Genomic DNA, 19,429 nt, shown 5'->3' on the forward strand with positions numbered 1-19,429 from the left:
TCATGACTCACCAACTGAGGTGTATGTGCAATAAACATCATGTGTCTGTTTTTTCGTTTGTTTGCTTGTTTTGTTAAGGAGATTAAATGCTACTCTGAACTCTCATCTTACAGAGCATCTGAGAGGTTCAATTTCAGTCATCACTGAGGATCCCTTCCTGCTTTGTCCCTCTGTCACGCAAAGGTCCTGTGTTTTTTTTTTAGCCCAGAGCATGTGAGGAGATCCCCTGCAATCTGTCCACACAGACTATCCTGGATGCCCATGGTCTGAGCCTGGCTGGTTGCTTCCGGTCTAGAAGCCCCATTACTTCCATGGTACAGATAGGCTACTGGATCCTTGAGGACCTGGGAGCCAGATGCCTAAGATCAGGTTCCTAGATATGAAAGTAGCCACCCCTTCCCAAAATGTGGTTCTGCTATCTTGCAGGGGCCCTGCCAAGGTCCTGCTGCCCATAACACCATCCAGCTTTGCTCTCTTCCTTGTCTGGGGGCATAGTTTTCTCTGTCTCCCTCATCTGTATTTTCTCTACCCTCACCCTAACAGAATCTGCTCCAGGAGATGATATGTTCAAGGAATGAATAAAAAGTAAGATCTTAGAGATTATTCTGCCCCTGAAACCCAAGAGTGAGTGTCTCCTCAACTGTTCTGACCGTGGCTCATAGCCTCATCCTAGTCCAAGGCCAGTATCAGAGTATAAGCTTGAGTAAGTGATGCCGGAAGGGAGTAGCTACCTGTGGAGCATTTGGGACTCAGCGAAGTTGATGTTTCCTTGAAATATGCAAGGGTGCAGGGATGGTATCTGGGGTCAAAGAACAGAATGTGGAAAATAAACAGAGATAAAAGAGCCTTGTGTATTCCAGCCAAGGTGAAAATACTTCTGTAGCTAGTGAGTGTGTCTACACGTGTATGTGTGTGTATGTGTGTGTGTATGTGGTGGGGGTGATAACAAGAAATGAGGCTAGAAAAAAAGGTTGTGACTAAATTCTTATGGTAAGTAAGGGGGTTTTCAAGGTGAGTTTCTAAGGTAAATAGTTTAGGGTCATTGCCTACACTACAGTATAGAGGGGAATCCGTGAACTTTGGAAGCTGTCAGATGTAGCTTGAAATCCAAGCTCCAGTGTTCTTCTGCCATCTGGCCTTGGGCAAGCCATGTAACCTGTGCTTCGATTTCTATGATCTGTCAAATGGGCATAGATGATGGTAACATCTACCTTCAAGGTTTTTTGTGTGTGTGTGTGAGAATTGAACAAGACAGCATATGTAAAGCATCTGCATAGTCCTAGGCACATAGAAGTATTAAATAAATGTTAGCCCAGTAATATTATACTTGTAAAATTATTTTTATGCCACTAGATCCACAGCAACATGGAGAGGTAGGGCTGGCATGTATTGCAGTACCATCAGGCAGCTTACAGAAGCATCCAGGGATCAGAATTTAAAGTGCTCATTGGACCAAACATACTGGCAGACATAAGATTTCAGGTGACATTATGGATGATAATGGCCCCAAAGGTCAGAAGAGATGTACTTCAGGAGCAGCAGGTGGAGGGTGACGGGGGTGATGATTTCACCAGTGGAAAGGCAGTGTCTGGCACCCAGACACTACCCAGGTTGTTTTGAGATTCCCCAAAAGAACATGATAAAAACAAAAATGAGCAATCAAAAGATGGCAAGTGGTGTCTTCGTTTCTAAGGTCTGCTGTAACAAAGTACCACAAGTTGGAAGATTTAAAACAGTAGGAATTGGGGCGCCTGGGTGGCTCAGTCGGTGAAGCATCTGACTTCAGCTCAGGTCATGATCTCGCAGTTTGTGAGTTCGAGCCCTGTGTCAGGCTCTGTGCTGAGAGCTCAGAGCCTGGAGCCTGCTTTGGATTCTGTGTCTCCTTCTCTCTCTTCCCCTACCCCACTCACACTCTCTCTCTTTCTCAAAAATAAACATTAAAAAAAAATAGAAATGTATTCTCTCACAGCTCTGAGGGCTAAAAGTCCAATATTGAGTTGCCAAGAGGACCATGCTTCCTCTGAAATCCCGGGTAGAATCCTTTCGTGCCTCTTCCTAGCTTCTGGTGGGAGCCAACAATTCCTGGGACACCATGGATTGCCTCTATTGTTACATGGTGTTCCCCCGTGTGTCTGTCTCCATGTCTTTTTTCTTCTTCTTCTTTTAACGTTTATTTCTTTTTGAGGGAGGGAGAGCATGAGTAGAGAAGGTGCAGAGAAAGAGGGAGGACAGAGGATCTGAAGTGGGCTCCATGCTGACAGCACACAGCCCAATGCGGGGCTCAGACTCAGGAACTGTGAGATCATGACCTGAGCCGCAGTCAGATGCTTAACCAACTAATCCACTCAGGCACTCTTCTTTTCTTCTTCTTGTCATGACCTCAGTCATATTGGATTAAAGGTCCACCTGCTTCATAGGACCTCACTTTAACTTACATCTTCATCATGTCTACAAAGACTATTTCCAAATAAGATCACATTCACAGATGCCAGGGCTGAGGACTTCAACAAATCTTTTGGGGGAACATAATTCAAACTACAAGTGATGTTATGGAAAGAGAACTGGGCTGAGAGCTGTGTCTGTGGTAAAGTTACCTCTTGGGGGTCAGGTGTATATTTGTGAAATTAGGAGTGGCTCTAAAATGCTATGATTGTCTGAGCCTCTCTTGATCCTAAAAATGAAATACATCTAGAGGCAAAAACTGAAGTAACTAATTGAAACCATGTGTTCAAATCAAAACTGCAGTTTGAGGAACCAGGGATTACATAACTAATAACCTAAGCCCTTAGTGACCCTGGCTACATTAGGAAGCAGTGCTTATGAAAGAATGCACTTCATTTGAACAATTTCTTCAGTCGGGCAGAGGATAGATTTTCTTGTGTAACTGACGTTTCCCACCCCTCCCTTAAAATGTGCTTTGGTAAATACATTTGAAAGAAACAAATGAAGTGCAAGAAAATTTAATTTACTCTCTAAATCTCATCTTCCTATACAATGGAAGTATAGGAATTGTGAGTGTTGGAATAAAACTATTTTCAACCCCCCCGCCCCCGGCCTTAGGTTAATTGTGAAACAAAGACCACTGAAGACCTCCCATTCATCATTTACATCTGCCTTCTCACCTTCCTTAACTTTTATCCCCGATTACAGTAATATATACATAATACATATATATATACATATATATATATGTGTATATATATATATATATATATATATATATATATATGTAGTTTTCTCAGTAGTACCACTGATGCGTGGGTCATGTTTTCCAGTGTGATTTTTGTTCTCCGAACATGCCACATTGTAATGGAATCTTGCCTATTGATATCCAGCCAACCATTCCCACATCATATTTTCTCATCATTACATGTTTTATGATTTGATTGTATATTTGAATAAGGGGCAACTGCTAGGATTCCATCTTGGGTTGACACTTACCCAGTCTTCCTAATAAGGATATAAAAGTTTGGTAGATCTTAAAAGGTAGTTCAAATGGGAAGAGAATTCTTTTCGGGGGATAGTTTGAGAAGAGACTTAGGGACTGAAGAACACAGCACGTTTTTGAAGGAAATTGATTTATTTCATTAGTGATCTAGTCTCAGATGAGCCTGTAAAAGGCATAGTGGGCCCCAATTACAAAAGGGCTTTGTCTGCAAGACTGAGAATGTTGGAATTTATTCTGTAGGCCATGAAAGTTTTGGGGAAGGTGGTTAACATTTGAGTGTTTTAGGAGGCTATCCTGCTAGCAACACAGAAGGTGGGCTGGTGAGGGAGAATCTGTATTTGCAGAGACCATCTGTGAGGTCATTACAAAAGTGAAAGCAAGAGGTAATTCCAGCCCGCACCAAGCTAGTGATGTTGGGAGACAAATGGAAGGTATAGATATAAGAGACAGGGCAGACCCAGAAACAATTGGTCATTGGCACGAAAGTGGGACTTCTGGTCCTAGCAAACAGAGGAATGATGTGACCCCATGATGTGACCATGAATGTGTGAGAAGGACTGTGTTCTATTTTGGACGTGTTGAGTTTGAGGTGACTTCAGGACAACCCAGTGAAGATGTTCCCTGGGAAGCATGAGGTCACTATCTCTGCTCTGGCATGTTTTTAAAGAAGAATCCCAAGGGCACAGACTACAGCTCAGTGTCCTTTGCTGAATTCAGATGCCCTGCACTGTGTTTACTGAACACATAGGGGTCACACAGAAAATCCAGGTTAAGATCTTTACACAGCATTTTTCATCGAACGTGCAAGAAAGTCATTAGCAACCCCACCTATCTATTCAGCCATAGATGCAGAAAACTTGTAGTTCTAACATTCTTAGTGTAGCAACTTTTGAACAGGACATCTTTCTAAAATCAGCTTTTTACTGGGGAGTGAAAAGTGATGCAGGAATAGCCTGAAGTCACGTTCAGGCTATATCCCTAAGCCTGATAAGTTCCATATCCCTAAGAAATGGGAGTCGATTTCAGAAGCCTGAACTCCCAGATGCCTACTTTCATCAGGTTACTTTTTTTTTCTTTGGTAGTTGATATATTAACATTATACATTACAGTAGTTTCAAGGATCCTGTTTGAGAAGAATGATGAGAAAAAGTGTTTTTTACCCATAAAATGGTGGTAGGAGGATGGGGTGAGAGGAGGGTGGGTTAGATGCCAAAAGCGATCATGTGTTCTAGATATGCTCTTGGTTGGTATGCTCATAAAAATAATTTACAGGGGGAAAGTTGACATGGGGCCACTTTGTGTCCTTACAAGCAGTGCCTTCTGACTTCAGTCAAGAGAGACAAAAATATGAATAGGGCAGAGGTAAAGAAACAACATGACATGCTGACATGTGGAGACGCAGCACCAAAAACAGTTATCTTGCCCCATTTGACAAGGGAAGTTCATTTGCTTTTCTGTCCACTCAGGCAGGATGGAATTGGAGAAGGTATTCTGCACCAGAAGCCAGGATCTCTGGGTTCCAGTTCTGACTATGCCCCTAAAGAGAAGTTCTGCTACTCACCTTGGGTAAATCACAACACCCTCTGCATGGTGGCAGTTTGGCTATAATTTTCTCTCCTTCACTCGTCACCTTCTCCATTGATTCTCCAACCCTTCAACCTTCTTTAAGTAATCACTCATGAGATACATAAAATACCTCTATATTTTTGGATGTTGTATATTTCCTACTGAGAGAAGCTCCTCTTCTTGTGGTGAATAATGAAAATTACAAGTGCCTGGCTCATTTGTGTCAAGATGATATGAGGAAACTGAAGGTCACTTTCAGCATACTTTACCATGCCTCCCAGGCATTGCTGATAAGAAAAAGACAGAAGGACAAAGACAAAATTAACTTTTAATTTCCCATCCAAGCTACAACTAACAGAAACAGAGAGACGGGTAAGACTGTCTTCTAATATACAAGGGAGAATTATATATTAAATATCTTATCTGATTTAACTTATCAGAGATAACCAAGCATGTGACTATTTAAATCTATATTTATAGGGAAGGTCTCTAGCTCTGAGCTCCAATAAATTTCAGTGACACATTTTCATATCTAGTATCAGTCCAAAAATCTTTTGGCCCTAAATTAGATGAATAAATAAACAAATCAGATACATTAATTTTCTCTTTGGAGTAGTTTTCTTTCCAAGCAATCACTCAAGTTATTTACATGCTGATAGAAGACATTACTTAACATAATGAGTAATTTTCTCACTCTGCAAGGTATTAGCCGCCAAACAGGCTTCAGTAATTTTTTTTTTTAATTCTATAGCCTCACCAGGTATCTTAGTAAAGAACCTGATTTTTTTTTTGTATCTGACTTATTTTATGAAATTGGATCAATAATTATGACAGCTAAAGCATTAGCCATATAAGCCACCAGACAGTATGTCGAGGATATATATTAACTATGGGCAATGAATTAATTTTGCAGAATACCCCACCCATAAATGAGCCATGAAGCTTAAAGAAAAGGACTAGCATTTTCAAATGATAGATTTCAAAACAATTTTTGTGTGAGGTCTTCTTATAGAAACTTTTCATCTTCGCGAAGCATGTCTTAATTCCACCCATTTTATGACCGCAAGCAAAGCACATCCTTGGCTTCAAAAAAGTCCAATTCAGCAACAAAGTTTAAACATATATATAAATGAATTAATTATCACTTTGTTGCTTACAGATTTATTCTTTATTTTACAAATGTACAGTTTATTGCATTTAAGTCTAATCTGATTTCTATAATAATGATTGCTCAGAAGCCTATTTATTGTATAAAACAGGTTTTACATTTGCTCTAACTTTTTCAGTACTCAGGATTCCTACTGAATAGCAATGCACCACTCAAGAAATATGTACGATACCAGCTTTAGATTTGACAAGCTCTGAAACTGGCAAAGGAATAAGCATTCCTCCAAAGACAGTAGTCAAAAGCTACATAATAATTCTACTTTATCCTAAGTCAGTGCAGTGTAGGAATTCACAATGAAACAAGAACTCCAAGGGAAAATAATAATCTTGGACTCTATAGTCCAGGCAGTATACATAGCACATACAATCTGATTATCCAGAGTTTCAATCTTCAAACTTCCCCTTTGCTGAGAGAACGTTAAATATTCTTTTAGAAGTCCTAGGCTTAGTCTTAAATAGTAGAAATAGAGGTGATATTTAAATAGAGAACTATGGGAAGAATTAAAAGTATTTTCATTTTATGTTTAAACAAGGTGTGTAGGATTCTGAAGCATGGAGTTTTACAAAATAACATTTAAAATTGTTATTAGTGATAATAGTCCATCGTAGAAAATAACAGATAAGCAAAAAGAGTAAAATAAATGTCATCCATAGTTCCAAAATTACTAATATACATACATTCTAAGTTGAGTTGTGTCCTCCAAAATTCAAATGTTGAGGTCCTAACCCCCAGTACCTGAGAATGTTCCCTTCTTTGAGGTAGTCTTTATAGACACAGTCAAGTTAAAGTGAGGGTATTAGATTGGGTCCTAATCCAACATGACTTACAAAAAGGAGAAATTTGGTCACAGACCTACTGCACATAGGAGGAAGGCAATGTGGAGAGACACAGATAAAAAACACTGCCTACAAGCCAGTGAGAGAGGCCTGGAACAGATCCTTCCCTCCCAGCCCTCACAAGGAACCAGTCTTGCTGACACATTAATTTTGGACCTATAGTCTCCAGAACTGTGAGACAACAAACTTATGTTGTTGAAGCCACCTGGTCCGTGGCACTTTGTTATCGGCAGCTCTAGAAAACTAATACACTGTTCATCTTTTTGCTGAGTATATATATATATATATACATATATATATATATGTATATATATATATACACACACACACACACACACACACACACACACAGACACACATACATACATGCATATACACATATGTATAAATATTTTTGAGTTGATATAATAATTTAATACTGTTTTATAATTTTTTTTCATTTTACATGTAGGAACATCTCCCTATGTCTTAAGATATACCGATGATGATGATGATGATGATGATGATGTTGATGATGGAAAGGTTAACTTTGAACGAATATTTATTAGGTACCAGGCACTGTTCTAAGTATTTTATGTCTACTATTTTAATCTTTATGACTTCCAGAAGAACATAATTCTTATTGACTATATAGTATTCCATTATATGAACATATCTAGATATTTGAAGTGTATCTTATTATTAAATATTTAGATTCATTCCATATTTTGGCTTAAATAAACATCTCTACCATAAGCATCTTTATATCATAGTCAAGATGCATACATATTACCTTCTTGGGATGAGAGTCTATGGATTCATAAATTTAAAAGTAATTTAGCAAAATGTACATATTTATATAATACATATTTTGTTTTAAAATATATGTAAATATAATATATACGGGTATGTGTGTGTGTGTGTGTGCGTGGAGAGAGAAAGAAAGAGAGAAAGAAAGAAAAGAAAAAAAGAAAAAAGAAAAGAATTATCTTCTAGGATATTCATACAAATTTTACCAATTTTTATTCCCTAAGAAATAAAAGGAAGTACCTATTTCCCTTTATCCTCTTGTTTCTTAAAACCCAGTCAATTTGTAGGTAAACAATTATCTTACTGCCTTAATTTGTGTGTTCCTGACTTCTAAAAACTTGAACTTTGAAAGTCTGTGCTTTAGTCCTTCCTTTTTTATTTTTTGGTGAATGTTTTGTTTGTTTACTTTTAGTCTGAAGTCACAGCAACAGTCTTTCTCTCTGGGTTATTTTTATGATCCTTCGATTTCCCAATGTCTCCTCTAGTTTAAGAGTTAACATCAGTCATTCTTTGGTCACTTCTAACCCACAATGCTTCTTGTCCATTCTAGGGTTTCTGACAACCTCAATCAAACAGAACACAAACACACACCAAGAGATAAAATATAAAGGTCTCTACAATGAAGGAAAATGCAGTCATGAAGTTCACGCGTATTGCTCCAAAACAGACCCTTATAACAGAGTTTGTTTATACAAATTTTCGTGACAAAATAGAAGAATCCGAGAGAGAAAACGAATACATTCTGCATCATTTTGCTAAGATGACTCTGACGCTGGCTCACATTAAATGCAAACACTTACTTCTTGTCGGAAATTTTCTCTCTGCACCATCTCTTCTGTACCCTCACTTCATCTTTCTTACTCCCTTCTCCAGGATTCAGATGTTACTATAGAGATTTAAATATGATTTTTTCTGCACTGCCTTCATTGATTTTCTCCTCACCTGCTCTATGGTTCGTTTTTCAGATGCTAATATCACACTTTACATAAATCTCCCGTTGAATGTCCCTTAATTATTTACTTCTGTATCTGTTTCCCACACTGGACTGTGAACATCTTTAGATCCTTGTGCCTTTCAGCTTTGTAGTTTTAGTGCCTGATCCCAGACAAAGGCTAGCATGGAATAACCACAGAACTGGTGATGTCATTCATGGTAGGGGTATATTTGGATTGAGGGTGGATCCAAATATTTACTCTTATGTCTAAAGCTAAATCTTAGCTTTGTTGAAATTTGTTGATGTGCAGAGTTACCTCTTTGGAAGGCCACAAACGTACTAGCTTATGCACAAAAGAATGATATGTTCCCTAAAGGACTTAGTTATATATCCATCCATGCATATGTGACAATTATAAGTATCACTGGTCTCCGTATCTCCCCTGGTCTTAGGCTTTTGTTGTTGTTGCTTAATCTGTATAACAAGAGTGTTGTGACACGATCTCCAAGGGGCTCTGCAGTCCTAAAAGTCTGTGGTTCTCATTCTACTTAGGCAAGACTGGGTGTGAAGCGTCTTCGCTGCCATTTTGGGGGCAGGTTGAACCAGAGCTGCTCCTGTCACTGTCTCGAGTCTCAGAGATAGCATCTTGTTTACACACAGCAGTGCTGCCCTGCCTCTGATAGCTGATCTTATCAGACGTGGTTACTTCCAACTGTCTTCAGGAGCAGACAGCTGCTGTGTCCAAATTTGCCTGCCTCACCACTGGAGAGTGTAGTAAGAGGTCACATTCCTTTTTGGGCTCCTAGACTGCTAGCCAAAGACTTGAGAAAATGCGAACTCACAGGGACAGAGAACCACATGTGAGGGCTGACCTGGAACCCTGGCTGCTTTACATTTTCATGAAGTTTGCAAATTCGTTTGGCGGCCAGGTGGGGCCAGAATTGAAGGATATGGTCAAAGGCAATTAGAAACACATTTATTAAGAACAAATGAGCCTAAAGAAATTGAGGATGTGGCACAAATTTATAATCTGATAATAATAATAATAATTATTATTATTATTATTATTATTTATAAGTATATAAAGTCTACAGAGGGGGATGTAAAAAATTTTTTTTAATGTTTATTTATTTTTGAGAGAGGGATAAACAAAGTCAAGTGGGGGAGGGGCAGAGAGACAGAGAGACAGAATCTGAAGCAGGCTCCAGGCTCTGAGCTCTCAGCACAGAGCCCAATGCAGGGCTTGTACTCACTGTGAGATCATGACCTCAGCTGAAGTTGGACGCTTAACCAACTAAGCCACCCAAGTTCCCCCAGATGCGGGTTCTTTTTGGTAAATATGTAGATACAGTAGAGTAATGGTTCAAAGTGAATACCATAAGGAGCTGGAAAAGAGAGGGCAAAATACCCAATAATTTGGAGGCCCCCTGTGTCCTTCTACTGCTCTGCATGCAGTGCTGGCTAGATACTTTCAAGGTCTGGGTACTCTTCTTAGTGCTAAAACTTGGGCCAAACATTAAAGACTTAAAAATGAGTAAAAGAAGATGGTACTGCCAGTTGGAAATGGCAAAGACTTATTAATCATATTATCAAAGTGATTTTCACTTACAAGGAAGCTCTGATATGCATGTTGATGTTCAAGTTGACAGTTTTGAAGATGGAATCAAGGCATCTATCTTGCCCGGAGCAAAGCTGAGTGACACCACGTTAAAAAGCGATCACTTCCACCTCAACCTGGGTTGAGTCCCAGGGGCCAAAGGAGCCTTGAATCTGACTGGGCCTTCCTGAACAGCTTCTATTATGTGTCTCCCTGCAGTGGGACTGTTTGCAAAGGGAGTGACAGGACCTGAACCGAAATGACCTTGTTTCCAAAGGAATACCAACAGCTCCCTGAGAGGAAAAGATTTCCCTGATTTATGTTGAGTTAAGAAGTTTAGATGTTAGCTTCTTGCCATGGCTCCAAGGCGATAAAGAATTTCTTTACATGGATTCCGGCAATACAACAGATTTAATTATACAGATTATTTTAAATGGCTTTTGTGATGGGCAAAGAGTTGTGTTTGGCATGGCAGAGGACTCTGAGGCCTCTGGGAAGTCTCCAGAAAGAAGTCGCCCATGACCTAACCTTCCAGAGGAAAGAATTACTTTGGGTAAAACACACATGTCATAAAAATTTATCACAGACGTGAAACCCAAGTCATTGGCAGTTTCTCTGAAGTTTCATTAAATAAATTTGAATAGTATTGAATTTTCATAATAAGGTCTAGTAAGAAAAAGAATATTTGGGTATCTCCATTGAAAATAATTTCCTTGTTCCTATTCTGTTTTTTTTAATTTTTTTTCAAGTTTATTTATTTACTTATTTGGAGAGAAAGAGAGACAGAACAAGCAGGGGAGGGGCAGAAAGAGAGGGGGACAGAGGACCAGAGGCAGGCTCTGTACTGACAGCAGACAGCCTGATGCAGGGCTCGAACTCATGAACTATGAGATCATGACCTGAGCTGAAGTCAGATGCTTAGCCAACTGAGCCACCCAAGTGCCCCTCTTTGTTCATATTCTTGGGCAATGTTTTACAAGGTCATAGATAATGGGAAACATATTACAAGAAGATCAAGTCCTTGATTTTTAATAAGCACTTACAATAGGTATATAAGCTAATGATGGAGTCTTACTTGGTTATAAACGATTGCAGGATATTTTGTAATAACAACCACACCATCATCTTAGTATGTCTGCCAAGTACCATGAAGCATCTATCAAATATATTTCCAGCCTGAAGTTGTTGGGAAAATGTAGTTATTTTTAGAGACACTTGAGAAATTTATTTTCTCAGATACTAGTTTTCTAGCACTTGGGGAAAACCTTAACTAAACCACTTGGTACGGAAATTACTAAAATGGAAGAGACGCCACAGTGCTATGCTGCCCTTTCTGGTTTTTTGTTTTTTTTTTTTTTTATTTAAAAAAAAATTTTTTTTAACGTTTATTTATTTTTGAGACAGAGAGAGACAAAGCATGAACGGGGGAGGGTCGGAGAGAGGGAGACATAGAATCTGAAACAGGCTCCAGGCTCTGAGCTGTCAGCACAGAGCCCGATGCGGGGCTCGAACTCACAGACCGCGAGATCATGACCTGGGCCGAAATCGGCCGCTTAACTGACTGAGCCACCCAGGCGCCCCCCTTTCTGTTTTTAAAACTCTATCTCAGTGCTATTCACTGAGATAGGGCAGGACATATCTCTTGAACAAAGTTTATCGCCTGAAATGCAAAAGCATTTTTTCCTTAAATATTGACATTGACCTTTTTGTCTTTCCTATGGCAAAGTACATAAATAATCATTAACACTTTATTAAGTGCCAGAAACTGTGTTAAGTATGTTGTGTACCTAATGCTCAAAAAGATCCCGTTATATGAATGATAACATTTGGCCCATTTTTACAGCTGGGGAGACTGACGCACAGGGTGTGAAGTAACTGACCCAAGGTCTTTCAGGTGATTAGTGGTAAGACAAACAGCATCCCAACCCAGGCAACTGGATTCAGAGTCTGAATGCATCACCACTATATTGTTTGCCTCATCGATACAATTAGCAAAAGTTACAAGGATTCAGGTGTTTATGTGTATGTAGGGATGTGTTAACTATTAAGGATTCTATTTAAGGCCTAATTCATAGAAAATAGGTTGCCACTTTGCTACCTTATCACTCACACTGCTAAAGATGAAAATCCCGGTGCCATATTTTAGCTAACTTAAAAAGGTTTAAGTGCTGTTTCAACTGGGAAAAGTAAAAACTTGAACTGTATTTGAAATAAAAATGTAAGGTGAACACAGCTTGAAACATTAAAGGATCCATTGTCTCCAATTAGGGTTTTTTTGTTTGTTTGTTTGTTTGCTTGTTTGTTTGAATTTTCAAGCTTACAGAAAAGCTGAGAGATTGGTATATGAAATAGCCATAGAACCTTCATCAAAAAGGTTAATATTTTGTCACATTAATGCTAAATATTTGAGTAGATATCATGGAAAAAATAAGAACAATTTTCCAATTTCTCACAAAACGTTCTCCCAAAGATTCTCCTAACTCTTGATATTATCACATTTAGGAAAATTAGAGTAATTATAATTCCTTAATATCATCTAATAGTTAAGCTGAATTCAAATTTTCTGCAATTGTGCAAGACAGATATTTTACAGCTGTTTTTTCCAAGCCAGGTCAAAACAAGTTCTGCTCATTGCATTGGCTTGTTATAACTCTTGTCTCTTTTTCTAATTTACTTTTTTGTTTTTGTTTTTGTTTTTGTTTTTGTTTTGTTTTGTTTTGTTTTTGAGAGAGACAGAGAGAGAGAGACCCTGCATGCACATGGGGAAGGGGCAAAGAGAGAGGGAGAGAGAATCCTAAGCAGGCTCCACAAAAAGCATGGAGCCTGAGATGGGGCTTGAACTCCACCGTGAGATTATGACCTGAACTGAAATCAAGAGTCAGATGCTCAACCAACTGAGCCACCCAGGTACCTGTCTAATTTACTTTTGAAATTGCTCCATTGGACTTCTATAAGCACTTCTTAAATATCCCTTAGAATAAATGAGTGATTTTTTTAAATCAAAAGCAAAGAATGCATTTAGAGTTGTTATCCTTTTTAGAAAAATTAAAACAAATAAAAGATGGCCATCTGTCTTATAATTATCTTTTAGACATCCTTTCCAAATTATCTAGTACAATGACTTTTGCTAGCCTCTTACCATGGTCTCATCTTTTCCAGCCTATGTCTAAGATGGAAACTAATGAAACAAAGTTAATACTTTGGAAATTCAGAGATGAAAGATCAAAAACATTGGTTGGAGATCAAACTATGTGACCACCGCACTTAACACATAAGAACCAAGTTCCAAAGAGGTGACATAAATTGCCCTCAGTCACAATTACAAATTAGCAGAAAATGGAACAAGAACAGAAGTCCAGACCACTTTCCAGTAATACCACAGTAGAAGAAGATCATATTACCTGGCCCTGTCCTTTGAAAAGATTGCAGAACAAATGACTTTTCAGATCCTATGCTCTGGCACAAAATCAATAAAGCTCTTCTTGATATTCCAATCTGCATCTGTGACGGCACATTTTATCAAATGAGTCTGCAGTTAAGCTCCAAAGACCCAGTCAAACCTGTGGACTGACCCAGTTCACCTCCATACCTGATAAAGCTCCATACAGGACTACGGCCCCCAGTAGAACCTTGCAAAGTCAGCCACTAACAAAAAGGCTTAAGGAGACCCAGTGCAACATCCACCCCCAGTCTGTTCCTTAAACCCAGCTTTTCTTCTGTCATTGGGGAAGTATTTCTTCTCTTTCCGTGTTTTCTGTGGTGGTCCCACACTGCCAATCAGGACTTGTCTCCACCCAAAGGAAAATCATAATCGGACTTAGCTAATCATGGAACTTCATTCCCCTATTCACAGTGATTTACAGGGTGCATGCGTGACCCAAGCAACGTATGGGAATTGGGAGTAAGGCTATTCTCTTCCTTTTGGATCATATCCTGTAAGGGTAGGGGTTTGACAACCTTTCCTGCCACATGGTGAGAAACTTTAGGTCAACACTGGAAGAAAAAGCAATTCATACAAATCTGAGGTAAAGAAAAAGAACCCTAATCACACGCCTTAGGCCTACTTGGAATTTTAAGTTAGCTAAATTAACAAATTCACTTTTTTCCTCTGTGAGATGTTAGATTTCTGTCATTTACCTCCAAATAGGGTCCTTATGAGTACAAAGTTCTGCTTTACAGAGAATTGTGAAGCCCTGAGGTTTCAAGGCATCTAAAGATAGTGGTTTGTACCCTGATATATCTATTTATAATTTTGAAAGCAGAAGCTACATATGTACAGGGTTGCTCTACCCAGCAGTGACCAATCGGAAAAAAAAAATTTTGTTTATCCCTTTTTTTAGAGACAGAAGTGCCAAAGCCTTCATAATTTAAGCCAGGATGAAAAATCACCTTGGAGTCACAGAAATCAGCCTGATTTGGATATGGCACCTTGAAATTACTTGGGGACCTCTGTTAGAAGGATATATCACCTTGGCTAAATCACTGAGGATTGCTCCTCCTGAGAAATGTGGGCATAAGATAAATCTAAAAGGGTCCAGTCAAGATCAGTTACTCCTCCTTGGGTAAGTCTGAAGAGAAATAGGGATTGCGGCGACAAGAATGCAAGGCTCAGGAGTTAGTTCACATAAGGATTGATCTGCCCTGCCTCACTCCCTCAGAACTAGTTTGCCTTTAAAAACTCGGATTGCTGATGGGGCACCTGCATGGCTCAGTCTGTTAAGTGTCCGACTTCTGCTCAGGTCATGATCTCACGGTTCATGGTTCACAAGTTCAAGCCCTGTACTGGGCTCTGTGCTGACAGCTTAGAGCCTGGAGCCTGCTTCAGATTCCGTGTCTTCCTCTCTCTCTGCCCCTCCCCTGCTCACTCTCTCTCTCTCTCTCTCTCAAAATAAATAAATGTTGAAAAAAATTATTTTAAAAACTGGAATTGTTGGGGCTCTAAACCACCTTTGACCAAACTTAGAAGTGAAGAGGTAGAATGGCTGCAGCCTTCTGGTCTAGCAACCACTGCTCTAAATGTGTAGGGTGGTCTTCAACCATGAGAAGTAGCAGCAGAAGCAGCAGCAAAGCACTGATCCCTTCCATTTCTCTCTCTAATTAACAGTACCTGGAGTTGCCCCTCTTTGGACTGGGTAGGGAGTTGGTAGGTAGAAGAAAGCAGAGAGACCTCAAGAGAAAAGTACCAGACCTCCAGTTAAGAAGGCATGTGGGTCCTACAGTAATTAATTGGAAATGAAGGAAGAATGGCTAAGTGACTGCCTTTGTATCTGGATTTGGGGAACAGTTTGCATTTGTTAGAGACATCCCTAGCTGCACCTCTATAAAAAGATATATCTAAGGGGTGCCTGAGTGGCTCAGTTAAGCGTCCAACTTGATTTCGGCTCAGGTTTGAGATGGAGCCCCACATTGGGCTTTGTGCTGATAGCGTGGAAACTCCTTGGGATTCTCTCTCTTTCCCTCTCTGTTCCTCTCCCACTTATGCACCTTTTTCTCTCTCTCTCCCCCCTCTCTCAAAGTAAATAAATAAACTTAAAAAATTGTTAAAAATATGTATCAATGATAGATAGATAGATAGATAGATAGATACAACATATAATCAATCCCATTTACTAAAAAAAAAGATTTTGGGTATTCAAAGTTTAAACCACATTCTCTGATATTTGATCTGCCAACTATAAGGTGTTTAAGAGTGTATGGCCTCAACTGAGGCCAACTCTGGGCTCTCTTTACTAGGTTCTGGGTAGCCCTTCTGCAATATATTTAGTGCAAATTTTTGTACACACACAGTTACAATCCCAAGGGAGGCAATTATAGTTTATAAACCAGAAGAGGGAAATAACAAATTATTTGTTTTTACCCATAGGCAGTAGATACCTCTAAATAACTATATATAGGGAAGACAATACTGCTGCTACATTCTCATCTCAATGGGTAAATTTTATTTAGAAACCAAGCTGTGAACTTCTCTCGACTGTTGTTTTACATATTCCTCTTCTCGTTTACCTATGCCACTGTTCCATAGCCTGTGTCCTTTCTAATTTTTTAGGTACTTTTCACAATCTGTAACAAATTCCTATTGTCTGTTTTTTTTCCCTTTGTTATTCTATCTACCAGAAACATTTATCAGGCTGCCCAAGTGAGCTCAATCTTTCTTCAGCCATCACTGTCAGACTCCCTAACAGAGATTTCTCATGTCACCCACTGGGATCTTGCTTCACCCTCTAGTCTGAATGTTCTGGAAACAACATTATTTTGGGTTTCAACATATGCAATTAATCATGCACATTTATGACCCGTAATCTCCAAGAAGGCTTCAGCATGTACCCAATGAGAGGGTTCATGGACTAGCAGGCAAAATGCCAGTTCAGACTTCAGGATACTTGATACTCCAGTATTTCTAGCTCTAATACATATTGCCTGAATCTGTGTAAAAAGAGACACTGAAGCACTTTGCCTTTGGGGAAAGATAGGAAGCAGAGAGATATTTTTAGAGCACCCTGTCCCAAGCCCCCAATCATCTTCAATCTTTTTCATCCTGTTCCTCGGGATTGTTCCTTTCCCCCTTGACTACTCCAACCTGAAAGTTGGCTCAGCCTAGAAACAGTGCTGGACACAAAAATCTTAATAGGGTGGATGGTCATGGGTAGAAATGTGGTTGCAAAACATATTAAGGGGATGGGTTGGGGATAGGACCTGAAATCTGGGAGAGATTTCATTAGTCCAGTAACAAACAAAGAGTGAGACAGAAACCAAAATCATTACTTATTATAAATTCAGATTCGAACTTGGTCCAATAGTCATTTCCAAAGTTACTATTTTACAAGATTTTATTTCATAACTTTATTATTTTTGTTTTACAAATTATAAAGGCAATGCCTGTTCCTTATAACAAGATCACATAATACAAAAGTCTAAAAAATGCAGAACTTCCCAAATCTAATGCTCTGGAAGGAAAAATTGATTACAACTGGGTAATTTTTTATTGCCAGCAAATATTTTCTTTATATACATGTATTTTTTCAATAGGTAATGCACACATATAAGGGTTTTTTACTGAAGTGGGGTTGGAACTGTTTTGTTCTTTTGCATGAGTGGGATAACAATAAACATATGCTTCAACATATTCTTTACTCTTATTCTAGTATGAACATCATAATTGTTCATTTTTCAGGTATACAGATTTGAAGTCTAATGTGTAACTCTCTACAGATTATTATTTATAATTGATTCAATATTTAATTAATTTGTCAAACCAACAGCAAATAAAAAGCATGATATGGGGCTTAAATTCTATTAGGGAAATAAAGCCAAGCCAAATAAATATGTAAACAGGAAAAAATATCAGATAGCAATAACTGCTATTCAAATAATGAAAGTACATTGCTATCATAGAGTTACTGAGCAGCCCCTTTATATTTTTATGGTATCTCTTCAAAGTCTCATCCACCAGAATAAAAAAAAGGTATGATTTTTATATCATAGTTTTGGTACAATTAAGTCCTCAGGGTTCAAAAATATCTTCCAAATGCTAATAATCGGTGCATAAACTCTAGTAGGCTTTGAGCAATGGTATCCTGTAAAGCTCTTACAAGGAGAGCCCAAGTCAATAACTATGGGTTTGATTGACCTTGGCAGTATTACATAGGGTCATATTTTTACATGGCTGAACTGTTCTTGTCCTAGAACTACAATGTCCCAGGTACAAATAGCTTTTCTTCAGCACCAGGCATGCGTGTCTTATCTTCCCACCTATTTTCCCCCCACCTCATTCTTTCATTACTTTTATAAAAGAAACACTGTTACAGAGTATGTAAAGAAAACTCATCTCCATTGACGTTTTTCTTTCAGGCTCTCCTCTCTTCAAGCGATGTTATAGTTGAAATATTACACTCATGGACTTCTGGTTTATTCTTAAGAAAGATTTTTATTTGTGAGTTTATCTTATTGTTTTGCGGTTCCAATATCATACAGAATAACCTCTTTTCATTTTATTCCTAGGATGGACAAGAGCTTGGAAAGGGATGTGATTCTATCAGTAATTCGCCTAGGAAAAATTCCTATCTTTTTTCTGACCTGTCCTGTAAAGAAATTGCAATGTCATCACAAAAGGGAATGAAATTGCAGTCCATTCTTAACTATCAAAATATTTCCAAGAAAATATAATTTTTGAAGAAAAGAGTAAAACTCATTCCCATGAAAGCAATCTTTTTATCACCATGCTTCAACCCAGCACAGTGTTGGGGGGTAGGGGGGAGAGTACTGAACTAGAAGCTAAGAGTCAGGTAGGATACCAGCAATGTCCCAAGTGGCATATTCAAGCAGAGTGATTGAGGAGAGTTTAAAGATGGAGCAGTTTACAAAAGGGTAGACAGGGTACAGTGAAACCAACAACAGATGGTGAAATACCGAGGGGGCTAGTGTTGCCACCTCTAGGGCTGAAAGGGCAGAAGAAAGTGAGATAACTGTATATGTAGATGCAGAAGAAGGTATGTGGGTCTGCTGGAAGCTGCAGACATCATCATCACCATTATCATCATTATTCCCATTCAGAGAATAAATACCTCAACCTTACTTTCCCCCAAAATGGCGTCTTTCGATGGCATCTCCCCTTGGTGGAGCCCAACAGGAAGCCTGAGGCCAGGAGTGCTGGTGCTCACAATTCATACAGGTCAGCCTCCCATGGTGGCGAGATGTGTGGTGAAGGTTGGAATGGAGCTTCCAGGAAAAGAAAATAACCTAGCACAGCAGATCTTGCCACAGGTGAAATCTTGGGGTCCTGAGACTTTTCTTCCCTCTCTGAGCTAGATGGCAGTTGGGGATCATTCCAAGAACCAAAATCCTGTGGATATGTTTTATGTGAAGAGGGAGATGTTAATGGCTAAGAAGAATAGTTGAAAATTATACCAAAATTTTAAAAATTCTCAACATCTGTCTTTCATATCTTCTTTGATATATTCCCAGGGTGATTTTTCCACATTAAAAAAAAAAGTTTAATGGGTAATTAAAATGTTTTGTGTAAAGTATGAATGTGTTACATGGAGTAATCTAAGTGTGCCATTTTGGAAAAAATTATTTAACTTTTATGTGGCAT

The 19,429-nt window shown here is 38.8% G+C and overlaps 1 long non-coding RNA gene across 1 annotated transcript; it reads left to right on the top strand.

Moving 5' to 3' along the window:
• Positions 1-4,831: 4,831 nt before the first annotated feature.
• Positions 4,832-19,178, top strand: LOC128315135 (uncharacterized). Its single transcript, XR_008297585.1, has 3 exons — positions 4,832-5,386; positions 14,679-14,900; positions 18,337-19,178. It is a non-coding gene; the product is annotated as an uncharacterized LOC128315135 (long non-coding RNA).
• Positions 19,179-19,429: the final 251 nt, after the last annotated feature.

This window comes from Acinonyx jubatus, chromosome C2 (assembly GCF_027475565.1).
Source record: "Acinonyx jubatus isolate Ajub_Pintada_27869175 chromosome C2, VMU_Ajub_asm_v1.0, whole genome shotgun sequence".
NCBI classification, from domain to species: Eukaryota; Metazoa; Chordata; class Mammalia; order Carnivora; family Felidae; genus Acinonyx; species Acinonyx jubatus.